Here is a 13,948-nt window from a genome sequence, read left to right on the forward strand (position 1 = left end):
TAAGTGTTCTGATCATGAAGGGATGTTGGATGTTATCAAAAGCTTTTTCTGCATCGATTGAGAGAATCATATGGTCTTTGTTTTTTAATTTATTTATGTGCTGAATTACATTTATAGATTTATGTATATTGAACCAGCCTTGAGACCCTGGGATAAAACTGAGTTGGTCATGATGTATAATTTGCCAACATTTCTTATCTCATCAAACGTCTTTAGCAAAAATGTATATCATATCAAATTAAAAATGTCTATATGTGTATGATAACTTGCTTGTAAAAATATGGCCACTTGGTGTGGCTGTAAAGGAGAATTAGGAAAGTGTTTGCCCATGCCACCAAGGTAAATAAAGAAATAAAGTTTCCTGTAGAGAACAGCTTGCCCCTTACATTGAAGAATGCCTTGCTCCAAATCTCTAAGATAATTTTTTGATTCTTTTCCTCTTCCTTCTTCAGAGAGCTTGCCTGTCTCCCCTGACTCCTTACCTGTGCACTGAGTCCAGCTGCTCACTCCAAAGCTCAGAATGACACTGCACACTCTCCTCGGCCAGTGTCATTGTAGAAAAGAAGAGGTAGCAAAACGACAGGTAAACTAGCTCGTGTTTTTACTCTCTTTTTTTGTTTTTTGTAATCCTACCAATATGCCTTTCCTCCTGTGGATTGTTTCTGCTGCAGTCGATGTCAAGGGAAAGGTGAATTTTTGGTTTTCTTGAAAACGTCAACTTCTGTCCTCCCCATGGCACCTCTGTCCTGGATGGTCAGCCTTGTCCCACTCTGCCCACACCCCACCTCTCAAGACTCATCTTCTCAGTCCTGTGACATCCCCCTGCTCAAGGTTCAGATGTGAGTGAGGCTACCAGGACGACTCAGCCCGATATCTGGCATGGGACACAAAGTATGTAGGCCAAATATATGGTGTGGACATACTTGGAGATAGCACCATGATGAAGGTGCTTTGCATCAGGGAAAGGGGATACATTTTTTTTTTTTTTTGTAGAGACAGAGTCTCATTCTATGGCCCTCGGTAGAGTGCCATGGCATCACACAGCTCACAGCAACCTCCAACTCCTGGGCTTAAGCGATTCTCTTGCCTCAGCCTCCCAAGTAGCTGGGACTACAGGTGCCTGCCACAACGCCCAGCTATTTTTTGGTTGCAGTTCAGCTGGGGCCGGGTTTGAACCCACCACCCTCGGTATATGGGGCCAGCACCCTACCAACTGAGCCACAGGCACCGCCCAGGGGGATACATTTTTTAACATACAGTTTGGTCCTGTTGGCCAACCACGTGGGGGAAGGAAAACAAAGCTAACCCCCTACCTCATGGTACGCACCCTGATAAAGCCCACATGACATATGCATTCTAATGTAAAATATGGACTCGCAGAAGTACTAGAATGAAACATCATAGGTGAATACACACTGTTGACATTAAAGAGGCCAAGGCAGAGATGACACGGGAACCATCAGTAACCATGACTACCTAACATGGAAGTTCTCTGCGGTTAAAAAGTAAAACCGCCAGCAAATAAGCAATTTGTAGCATATAACCCAAATAATAGCATTGATTATTAAAGATCTCCTACAATTACCAATTGACTACATCAGTAGACAACTGGGCAAAGGTCCTAATGATGCTGGGAGCAAATGGCTGATTTTCCTATGAGAAATTATAGGCAAATACAGAAGCACAAATTATAAGTTAAAGCAATAGTCCAATTCTATTTTTACATATTAAATGGGAAAATTAAAATGCATTATGCGTTATTTGCAAGGCAGGGGAAAATATACCTGCTCACACATTACACTGGGGTTTAAATTGGTTCTTTATTGTGAGTGACTTAGAAAAAGGTAGTAAAAGCTTAAATAATGTATATATTTGAAGTCAGATTCTATTTTAAGTATTTACTAGAAGGAGAATTTACATGTAATGTATTGTTTAAAAAAAGAATAAGTGTTGAGAACAACTTACATATTCTGTTATGAAGAATTGACTAAATTATGGTACATAAAAGGGTATGCTGTATATCCAATTACAATTCTATGTTGTATTATTTAAGTTTATAGTTAAAAACTACTACTTAAATATTAGGGTCATAAGTGAAATTTAAAAAAATACTATAAAATCTTACTCCATAAAAATATTGTGTGACCACTTATAAATTTTAACTGGTGGTGAGAGTTTATTATTTATTTTCTTTTTTATGAAGATATAATGCTTTTATCATCAAATAAGAACATTAAAAAGATGTCATATCTATTTATACATGACACATGAAGTTATGTAACAGTGGCTATCTTTAAAATCAAAAAAATTGAGGTACTACTGCCTCTTTTATGAAGTTCTTTTGTTTATTCCAGGGTGACGAACAGGTGACTAGTAAAAGGTAAGCAGATACACTGTAAAAAAATGTTTGATTATCAAACTTCTACTCCTTGATAGGCAAGCTCTGCTTCACCATGTCATTCAAGAACCACTGACACCTTTCCATACATTTTGCAATATTATCTGCTCTTTTTCATTATTTTTGATTTGAAAATTCATCATTGCATTTCTTATGTGACTTTCTCAATTGCTCAGTAGATAAAATGAGAGTTATATTCTCAAATTAGGATGACTTGAGAGGTAGAAATAATGCCTGTCTCACTCACGTTGAGCCTGGTATTAGTTGAGGGAATCGGTGCTTCGAAATCAAAACCAATTCGTTTTGGAACAAACAAGAGTTTCCTCTGTTCCAAATATCCATCTTCTAGAATTTGGTAAGAAACAGGCATCTTAAATTTTTCTCAGTAACCTACAACTCCAAATGTATGAGATCCTGCAGGTGCTCCCCTGTTCCAAAGCTCATCATTGACTATATTTCCAATGACTTTCCTCTGAAAGACACTTGCTTTCAGCCATCTTTAATGTAACAAACAAATTTCTATAAGTTGGAATAAATTACATTATTTAAGAAATTTTATCAACTGTTTTGATCAGCCCTCTTCCTTTTGTATTCTTCTTAGAAGCCTCATTGCCAGTTCAACATGTAACAATTACCACTATTATCAAGAGTCTCATAAATTTGCTGTCCCAAGTGATTATCTCTTTGAGCTGGTGGCCACTGAAAGAATTGGTGGAGACTGTGAAATATTGGAATTTACATTTTTTCATGCTACTAAACTCTGAATGATACAGTGTGTTGAAAAGATTTATGTTTCCACTAAGATCAACAAGTTTGGTGCTCAAAATATTCCTTTCTTCTCTATTTTATTTGGAAATAAATAATTAAGCACTTGGTACATAATGAGCTGATAATTATGGTGATAATAATCACTAAGTAATAGTCTGCCATATATTTTTTTGCTCCTTTAAATGACCAGTTTGTCAGCTACTATACTTGAAATCCAAGTACAGAGAATCCCAAGGAACTACTCTCTCTTTGGAACAGTATCCATTGTTTTAAAGACATGTTTATTCCATACGGCACAGATGTGCACACACATGTTCATTTTTCTCCTCCTTTTTCTCCTCCTTCGTGTTTGGATGTGATAGATACAAATTATTATATGAAAGTCACGATAAGTGAAAAGTCCTTAGGACTTTATGGGTTCATACTGTTAAAAATAATGCAGAAAGGATGAGATGGGATTAAGGAATTACTGGGCCTGGGAAACTTCAAATTCCACACCAATTAAAAAAGCACGGGAAAGGGCTCCTTGTCCATTTTGGAGTAAGAGTATCTGCCTTACTCAGTATCAGAGAATTTAAAAAAATGGAGGATGGATCTGAAGACTTAACTAATTTTGCATAATGTCACAAACATTAGAATACAGTATAAGCCACCATCGTAGACTTGGAAAGGGCCACAATGCCTTACCAGGGCAGGAAGTTTTCTGCCTTATTCATAAGTAGGAAGATAAGACGATTCCACCTGTGCTTTAATAACATATATCTCTGCTGAACTTAGAATTATGCCTTACACTTATCTAAATCTCCCTTGCTGCACTTGAATAGAATGCTAACTAGTTCTATTTAGTTTGGAATTTATATGTATTCCATTAAAAAATTAGAAAATTAAAAGTGTATATGACTATTTATCGCATCCTAAGAATTTCCAGATATCTTGGTTTTGGAATGAGAAATCATAAATTTGTGCACACCCTTTATCACTCACAGCACAGTGAGCAAGTTAGCTATACTTTCTAAACCTTAACTTTTTTTCATGTATATAAATAGAGTCTTAAAGTTGTGAGAATCAAATGCAATAATTTATATGGAGACCACTGTCAATTCAAAAAGAGATGACATATGTAAATGTGTGTCATTTTTAAACACCTCTGTCAGCAGATGCTTTAAAATCATTGTTTTTAAATAATTTAAGATGACATTGTACAAGATTGATTTGTCATACCAGACTTTTGTTGCTGCGACATCAGTTGACCTCCTGATTTGTAGCAATTCATTTTCCTGGTTTTAAAATATGGAATTTAATTTTAAACTTTTTCTCTCTTCTTATTCCTTCATGTCAATAATGATCAAATCTACGCATCTCTATTTAAACTTTCTCTTCCATCCACCCTCCACTCCCATCCCCTGTTTCTCTATTTTCTTCATCTTTACTTGGGGAAAGGAGGAATTGATGTGAAGGAATTGATCAAACTAGATTTGAGTTTTGGCTGTGCTAGTTCCTGTCTGTGTGACCTTAACTACACAATATAATCTTAAATCTTAATGTTCTTACTAGTAAAACCGGGATAACAAAAACATCTCCCAGTTGTTATAGTTTATGAAACTTTTGTTACAACTTTCCCCATTCAAAATCTTCACTTACTTCTGTTTTTCACTACAGAAAATTAAAAGTTTTCATAAAGGATGTTAAGACCAGTCCCCTACTCCTCATTTAAATATACCTTTTAATTCCTCTCCCATCATTGTTATGCCCTGTTAGATTTGCTGCCTTGAAATAAAGGCAAACAGCTTGCCTCTGAACAATGCCTCTTAAATTAAGGGCAAATTGATTCCTTGTTTCAAAAAGGGGAGGAGAAAACTTTCTGCTATTGGCGTGGCGTGGTACCATTAGTGTTGGGTATCTCCTTTTGCTCTTTATGCAAATGGCCAAATTCCATTAGACTTCCTTAGTGTCTGTAAGTTAGTGGCTGACTCATTCCCTTTCTACCAGTAAAACTGTAGAATAAAATAAAATATGTAGTATTCATTCACGCATAGAGTTCCTTCTTACAAAAGTCAGTTGTCAGAGGATGACGCAACCTTATTCTCTATGATATGCTGAAGCTGTCAGGATTAAGATACATGGATCTTTACACTGACAATCATACGTAACTATAAAATGATACGAAGACAATTATACAGAACTTTCTCCTCCATAAAACGTACGTATTCTCAGTACGCAGTACAGTGCCTGGCACATCATCAGCTCTTCAGATATACTGGTTAATGACTGAATTAAAACATATTGCATATGTCTCTAAATTTATTATTGCTTAATTAACAACATTAAAACTATCAGTATTGGGGTGTCAGCTGCATCGTGCATTACTTTCTGAGCAAGGAGCTAGTATTCTGAGGCCTCAAGTAATGCTGGGGAAATTACACGGAGGGTCTTCACAAGAATGGTCCATCCCTGAAAAATGTTAGGGTCTAAGGAGAGATGCAGTGGTGAAATCAGGGGTAAGTCACTGTGAACCTACACCCACTTTATCCAAGGTCAGAGTGAACACATGCAACAGGTCATGGGGGATTAAGGATCAACTCCCACTTGTTAAGAGCAAGGCAAGTAATGGAGCAACAGCCAGGCAGCCAGAGATGAATATAGATGAGAGATCGGAGAAAACAGGCGCAGGGAAGGCAGACACGTGCAGAGGCTGAAGGAAGGGGAGGGGCAGTCAGAGAGTCGCGCATGCGCGGAGCAGGTGCCGGAGCGCAGCAGGTGCAGGGAGGTGAGACAGTCTTTCGAGAACGCCATGGAAGGACGAATTCCGGTGACAGAAACATACACGGAAGCATTACTATGTGTTGGCTCTGTTAGAATTAGCTGCCTCAAGAACTGGTTCCTTAAGGGAGAAACCCTTCACAGGAGGGTTAATACAATAAAAATGTAAGATTCTGTGTGGCTACCTGAGTCCTGCGTGTGAAATGCTTCAGGTGGGGTCACCTCCTGGAGGGAGGAGGGTGTGAATAGGGAAAGAAGGCAACTGAGACGGGGAATATACGCATATTTACTACTCTTCTATTTATTTAAATAACCAACAGTGACAAAAGTGGACTGGAGTTAGGTGAATTAAATCCCCAAACCAAAGTTGGCTTTGCAGTTTCACCCATGGACAAACCGTGTTTTGAAGAGTCACTCTTTCTGAGTGAAATGCTTCCCAACTTCATTCTATTGAACTTAATGGGGTCTAATTTTTTTTGTTTCACTTTATTATTTAAGTCTCTCAGTATGTTGATTATTCCTCACTACAAAAAAGAAAAAAATCGAGAACATTCTCAATTAAAGCATATGCCTTCTCAGCAATGAGCCCCAAACCTCTGGTTGGCAGAAGAAGCCTTGATCTCTTTCAGTGGGGTGTCAACTTTGCAGAGGATAATGTCATGAATTTAAATTGCAAGGATGGATAAATGGGGTCTCATCTTTTGTAAACCGCAATTTGATGGTACAGGGACCATCACCAAAGCTGGTGTCATTTAGAGCAGTGGTTCTCAACCTTCCTAATGCCTCCTAATACTGCAACCCTTTAATACAGTTCCTCATGTTGCGGTGACACCCAACCATAAAATTATTTTGGTCGCTACTTCATAACTGTAATTTTGCTGCTGTTATGACTCGTAATGTAAATATCTGATATGCAAGATGCATTTTCATTGTTATAAAGGGGTCCCGACCCACAGGTTGAGAACCTCTGATTTAGAGGTTTTATAAATGATCAGATGGAGCACATAGTGAAATCTCCTTGATTGAGGTTGATGTTAATCTTTTAGGACTAAAAATAAAACACCGCCTAATAAAGAGAAATATCAAATCCATCTGTTAGTTTATACCCATTGTTATGCACTTTCTTTCCACATAGTATTGTTCAGATTGAGGATCCCTTATGCAAAATGCTGGGAAAAACAAGCATTTTGAACTTCAGGTTTTCCAACTTTTGAATATTTGCATATACATTATGAGGTATATTGAGAAGGGACATAAGTGTAAACACAAAATTCATTTATGTTTCATATATCCCTTATACAGATAGTCTTAAGGTAAATGTACACAATATTTTAAAAAAAATTTTATGCATGAAACAAAGTTTGTGTTCATTGAACAATCAGGTCCTGCAGGTGCTATCTTGGCCAACCATGTGGACAGTCTGGGGCTGTTTCGGTTCAGCATCATTCCTGACTCTGAATTTATATGGTGCAGATAAATAAACATTTCCTTACACTTATTCACAGGTAAGTACTTAGCAGTAAACTAGTAAGGTCATAACATTAATACAGTGAAAATACGTGTCCATAGTAACCAAACAGCTCTGTAGCATCACCAGAACACCTGCATCAGCTCTTACACAGCAACAATAAGAAACAGCACCGGGCTGTTGGTCCCCACTTACAGTGCTACTTTTTGGTTAGAAGGTTGTTGAGCACATTATTTTGTTTTATTTTTTTAAGTGAGGCAAAAGTTCAGAAGCAATTGGGGGACCAGAATGGGGGTCCTTTAAAGATGAGGAAACATTCCGCAGGGGGGCTTTTTTAAAATACTTGCTCCAGCGCTATCCGCCTCATTGACAGTATTTTTTGCTCTTCAAAGTCTCTGAGTTAATCAAGTCACATGATTTCTCGTTCTGAGTGCTACTGCCCTAGTCCCTCAGTAAGCCCATCACCATCTTTGCACCCTGACATCTATGGGCAGGGTGTGCTGATGTGTTAACAGTCTCAGGGAGTGGGGCTCAGGTGGTCTTTTCTCCTGTGGACGCTAAGTCAGCTCTTGTGTTCTGAGCCTGCATTTTGGATGTGACTGATCACATGAGGTAGAATTTTCCACCTTTAGTGTCATGTTGTCACTCAAAAAGTTTCGGATTCTGAGATTATTTCAAATTTTGGATTTTTTAAATAGGAGCACATATCTTGTGTCTAACTCGTAATCTTGTGGACGTGGCTTCTTATTTACAAATCCCACTGACAGATACCAGGCCCTGATAACTACCCGTGGTCATCTGAATAAATATTTACAGTTCTCTTGTTGTAATCTGTAAAATCGTATCACCTTTTTGAGAAGCAAAGAAAGAAGTCTGAAGGTTGTAGATCATGACAACATTCCCCAATACACGCACACAGGCAAGACAATTATTGTGTCTTCTTAATGGGGAGATATTTAATATGAAGCAGACAATATATAATGGAAGGATTACTTGGCTTGTTGGGAAATATAGCTCCAGACCTTTGGTGCTGAAATTAACTGATTTCAAAATTTATTCAAGTCACCTGACCTTTTTTTATTTCCTTTTTCTTTTAATAAATACCTTAATCATTAAAGATAACACACATAACCATTGAAATTCAACAAAGTTTCAAATTATATCTCGTGTTTGTTTCAAAAAGATCTTTGTTAAAGATAGCATAAGCATGAGTCTATTGGTAAAATTTTAATAGCACTGTTTACCCTACTTTATGGTATTTTGATTAATGAGGTATTTGTGATTTGTCCTATATTAATCAATTTTGTTCCCTCTTTATACTATTTATAAAATTTGAGAATATATAAAGTATTAATTAAGAATCCTCCAAGTAACAAAAATAGTGCAAAAGTTATATGTGGCCGGGTTAATGCAATAAAATTATCTATATAATAAATTATACGATTCATCCCCCTAAAATAGCATCTTGGTTAATTATTTTAAAATATTAACGGATCTTGGGTTCCTTCTGAAGATAAATTATCTTACATATTTTTCTATATATTTCAGATATTTTTGTCTCTCTGTTTTAAAAATCATCAAGGTTTATAAACTGCATCTATATGTTAAAAAATGCCAACTCAGAAAAAGGATTATAATCAGCTCTGCACTTTATGAAAGGCCTGGGGACATTTGCAAACATTTGAGTATTCATTTGGAGCTTTGGAAAGCCCCTAACAGAGCATCCAGGCTGGTTCTCCAGTTCTCCATTTGAACTTGGCACAAGCTGGGTGTCAGAGTAGCAATCAGAACAATGAGTCCCTCTACTTTTCTTTGTACAGAACAATTCTGCTTATTTGGAGTGTTTATCACAAACTTCTCAGCAACTTTATTGTGTACAGGAATAAATCGAAAATCAATTCTATAAATTCATTTCGTACATAAAAATGAGTGTGCACACGTGTTTGTGTGTGTGTGTGTTTTTAAGTAGCCACACTTGATGTATATGGAAAAACTAGAATTAGACTATTTTTGTTCCTTTTTACAGTGTTTCGTGACTTAAAAAAAATTGGACTGCTGGGCGGCGCCTGTGGCTCAGCGGGTAGGGCGCCGGTCCCACATGCCGGAGGTGGCGGGTTCAAACCCAGCCCCGGCCAAAAAAAAAAAAAAAAAAAAAAAAAATTGGACTGCTAATTTAAAATGGCTGAAATATTCAGACTTTCTGTAATGTGACAGGTAAATGTCCTATAGGAAACATTTCAAAAAATTAATTATGCTTTTATTAAATGGTAATAAAATAGCCTAGGATCTGTTAAATACGCTTTTTGTTTATATAAAGAAATAAATTACTTTGTAAGTAATTCTAACTGGTTCCTGTTGACCACAATGTATTATCACACATCATGGAGGATAACTGCTAGGATCCTAGAGAAATGTACTTAACTTTTAATTAAGTAGGTCCTCATACCTGCTACTAATGTTGCCGAAATGCTGTCAAAATCCATCTTGACGTGAGAGGTAGCTGCTGGCAGCTTATGACACATTGGAAAAGTTCAGTGATTCAAGTACAAAGACAGAAGGGGGAAAAATCAGCAAAACTCCTCAAACTTCTACTTGTTTTTCCAAAAACAGTAGGTGGCATATAATTATTCTTGTCAACACAGATTCATCAAACACAGAGCACATACACTCAGGGCAATGGAGGTCTTTCTTTCCTACCAATTCAAGTAGTATCGATCTGCAGAAGAAAACATTTACATATTAATGATTTTATACACACACGTGCACACACGCACCTGAGCATAGAAAAGTAAAATTGATCATTAAGATCCAGCACTGTCTAAAAGCAACACGCAGGTGTTAGCTGTCTTGACAATGACATTGCAGTGACCTAATAGCTTGCCTTTCCTCAGTTTGATGCTCTCTTTGGTGCTGTTCAAAAGGAGTTAAATTTCAATTTTTCATTTGCTTTCATAACATGAAGTCATATTCCAGACTGTACGTCGCTCTTCCAGGTATAAATGATCAGTTTACTACCTCACAGAATCTGGTGCGCTGCTATTTTCAGCATTCAGTGCTTCGTCCCCGCCATCTCCTTGGTGGTATAATTGTCACAGACCCATTAGAGGGAACAGAAGTGCTGTTGGAGCACAATGTTAGTGGGATATATTAGGAACCAGATTGCCAAAAGCATGCATATTTGATGAAGCAAGCTTAAATACAAAGTTATACTGTTTAATAGGCTTAAAAAGGCAAATAAAAATACCAGAGAAATCATCTCCTTATCATTGGATGCTAGACCCCAAAATTCCTTTTAAAAGCATCCTTTTGTAGGTATTAAAGAAATTTATTCTGTGACATGACAGCGTCTTATTTATGTGAACAAACGTTTAATGCACGAATGAATCAATAATATTATAGCAATTATAGGTAGTTAATTTTATGTCTTAAACCTACAATGGATTATAAGTAAAATTTTTTCCAAGGGCAAATCTTGGTGTGAGTAAAGCCTTTTGTGCAGTATTATTTCCTAAATAAAAATGGCTATTTATTTTTATGCTTTTTATAAGAAATTAAGTATTTGAAACTATAAAGCATACAAAATAACATGCTTCTTGTTTGCATACAGCCTTTTCTTACCATTAAGAGTGGTATGTAATGAGAGGTAAATAGATCTGGTCAAAAAAAAAAAAAAAAAAAAGACCGTGCAAACCTGCCAAACTAAATAGCTCTTATTTTTAAAAATTGTATTGATTTGATTTAAAAATTAAATTAAAATGATAATTTCAAATCAATAGAATTGCATGGAACATGTATTATTGGATTTATCATTTGCTCCTCTTTCTAATTATCTCACACTTTGTAATAATTCTTATATCATACTTGTATTTATTCTTTTTTAAACATTTATTTATTTATTTATTTAACTTTGATGTTATCCCAAAGGCTGGTGGCCCTAGCCTTGGGTTTACGTTAACAAGCTTGAAACAAACTTTGTGAAAAAAGTACTTTTAGAAATTGAGATTTTTTTTGGTGCATTCTGCTTATAGAAGAAATTTGGCAGTGTTTAGCAAGTGTCTACAAGAGTTTTTTTACCTCACAGTAAGTTGCAGATGCCAGTTAGCTGTTGGCCATTCCAACGTGGCCACTGTGGATTATGGTGAGCACTGCCTGCCTGTCCTGAGTGGAACATTCCTGACCATACACTTCGTCACAGAGGAGCAGGCTCACAGAGTTAAAGTGAATTTCTTGTGGTCTCACAGATAATAAGTAACAAAGCAATCATGTAAAAGGAATTATATTTCTGTTTTTGTTTTGAATGGAGGAATGTTGGATCCTTACATACCATAGAATAGTTTAGTTCAAAGGATGTCATGATAAACGAACATTTACCAAAAGCATATGTTTATCAGAGCTCGAAAGTTATTTAGCTGTGAATGGAGGCTCAAGATGTATTACTCAAATCAGCATCCATACAATCCTCCTGTTAATAATAATGCTGATGTTTTTCTGTTTTATAACCACAGTGCTTTTGTACATTTCTGATTATAATTTTCAGAGTAAAAGCCACCCTTGCATAGCATTTTGAAAACAAACTACACAATTATTAGAGCAGAGAATTGATTCCTTTCTAGATGGCATTTGGAATGAACAGGGAAAAGTAATGCTTGTGGAGGTCATTTGTTTTTTTAAAAAACATCCTAATAAATAGTGCTCATAATTTTAACTTATTTGAATTTTTAAAATAAGAATAGCTGACATTTATTTCATGATGAGATCAGCATTCACTTAATTACTTACTTCCTCAAAGCCCTAAAACCAGGGGTTCGAAGCTTTACATTTCACCATATTTTACTTACATTACATCTACATGTAAGAAATACTAAAAAGTAAAAAATAAAGTGCCAAATCCTGGATTATTACAATGATTACAATGTGGGTAACAATCTTGAGTGTAACTGATAGCTGAGTGAAACAGCACAATATGAAGCTTTACCAAATTTGTGTAGAATTTGGAATATATACACAAAATGTGATTTGGTATATTTAGGAAACATCTCGTATTCTTATATTTTATATGCACAGGCGTGCCCAAGATGATGACTTATCTTTGCAGTTTAGCTAGCCTATCACTAACTAACACCTTCATTGTATTCTTACCTAAAATAACAAATAGATTTACTCACAAAACTAGCATGGGGCATAACGGCTTAAAAAAAGGGTTAGTTTTGAATTAAATTACTAGAAAACATCATGTTAAATGATCGGAAAACATTTCCTTCAATGATTTTGCTGTGTTCTCTCCATAAGCTTTACTCTTCAGAACAGCAATAAGAAAGCCATTGCAGTTCTGGAGCAGCTGAGCTTTTTAGAGAAGATGAAAATACATCACACGTTTTCTAGGCCATACTCAATGTCCATCATTTCTTTCTATTTTGAATAGACCTTCTCATAATTATAGTTTCCGGAACTTACCAGATAGCAAGGCTAAGTGTCCAAATTCCCTCCCCATTCTTTTACAAAATTCCTTCCCTTAATTTTCGCATCTTTTCACTGTGCATTCCCCGACCCCCAGGGGAACCACAAATGACCTTCTGTTACCAAGCTTATCTAAAACCTGACATAAGAGAGAAAAGTGGAAGATCTTTATGAACTGATCCCATTCCTAAAGTAGAAAAAGTGAAGATAGTCATGAAAATAAGAAAAGTTACCTGTAGTTCCTGCCCTTAATGGGGTCATTGTAAAGCTGGGAAATGGACGTTACTGCTATCTCTTCCATATTTACAAAAGACCAGATGTTAAGAACTCATATCTATGTTCAAATCACAAAAGGATGATGGACATTAGCATACAATCCATACTCACTAGGTTTATAATATTTTGTAAATGGCAATGTAAACTAAATAATAATCATACTAAAAATTTCCACTTATTGAGAGCCATGGATGCTTTATTTCACACAACTGCTAGTTAGGCATGTTTAAAATGAATATGTGTATACATATTTATATGTTTAAATATAAATGTTTTATTTTAAATAAAAATATGTGTATATATATTTATATGTTTAAAATAAATGTTTTATTTTTTAAATAAAAATATGTGTATATATTTATATGTTTAAAAATAAAATGAATATGTGTATACATACATTTATATGTTTAAAATGCACACACACACATTTGTGTATGAGAGAGAGAGAGAAACCGCATTATAAGCCAATGCCCTATTTGATACATCTGTTCACATTGTGGATAGATCAGTTAATAAATCAAAGCAGAGTTCATCTTGCAGAGATGGGAACCAGGAATCACACACCCATGCAACATAGAAAGTGACGTTAATGTCATGAAAGGAAAACTAATAACTAACTAACCCAAATGAGGTTAGGAGACACAGGAAGTATGCAGTTTGGGATGGGAGAGGCACATCAGGAATGGCTGGGGACGACCTGGTCAAGGAGACAGTTGAACAGACTAATGAAAGGAGATGGGCACATGGCCATCCGGGGGAAGAGTCTAACAGGTGGACACAAGGTTGCTATTGGGTGGGCTGTGACCACCACGATCAAAGAA

This window comes from Nycticebus coucang, chromosome 15 (assembly GCF_027406575.1).
Source record: "Nycticebus coucang isolate mNycCou1 chromosome 15, mNycCou1.pri, whole genome shotgun sequence".
NCBI lineage: Eukaryota > Metazoa > Chordata > Mammalia > Primates > Lorisidae > Nycticebus > Nycticebus coucang.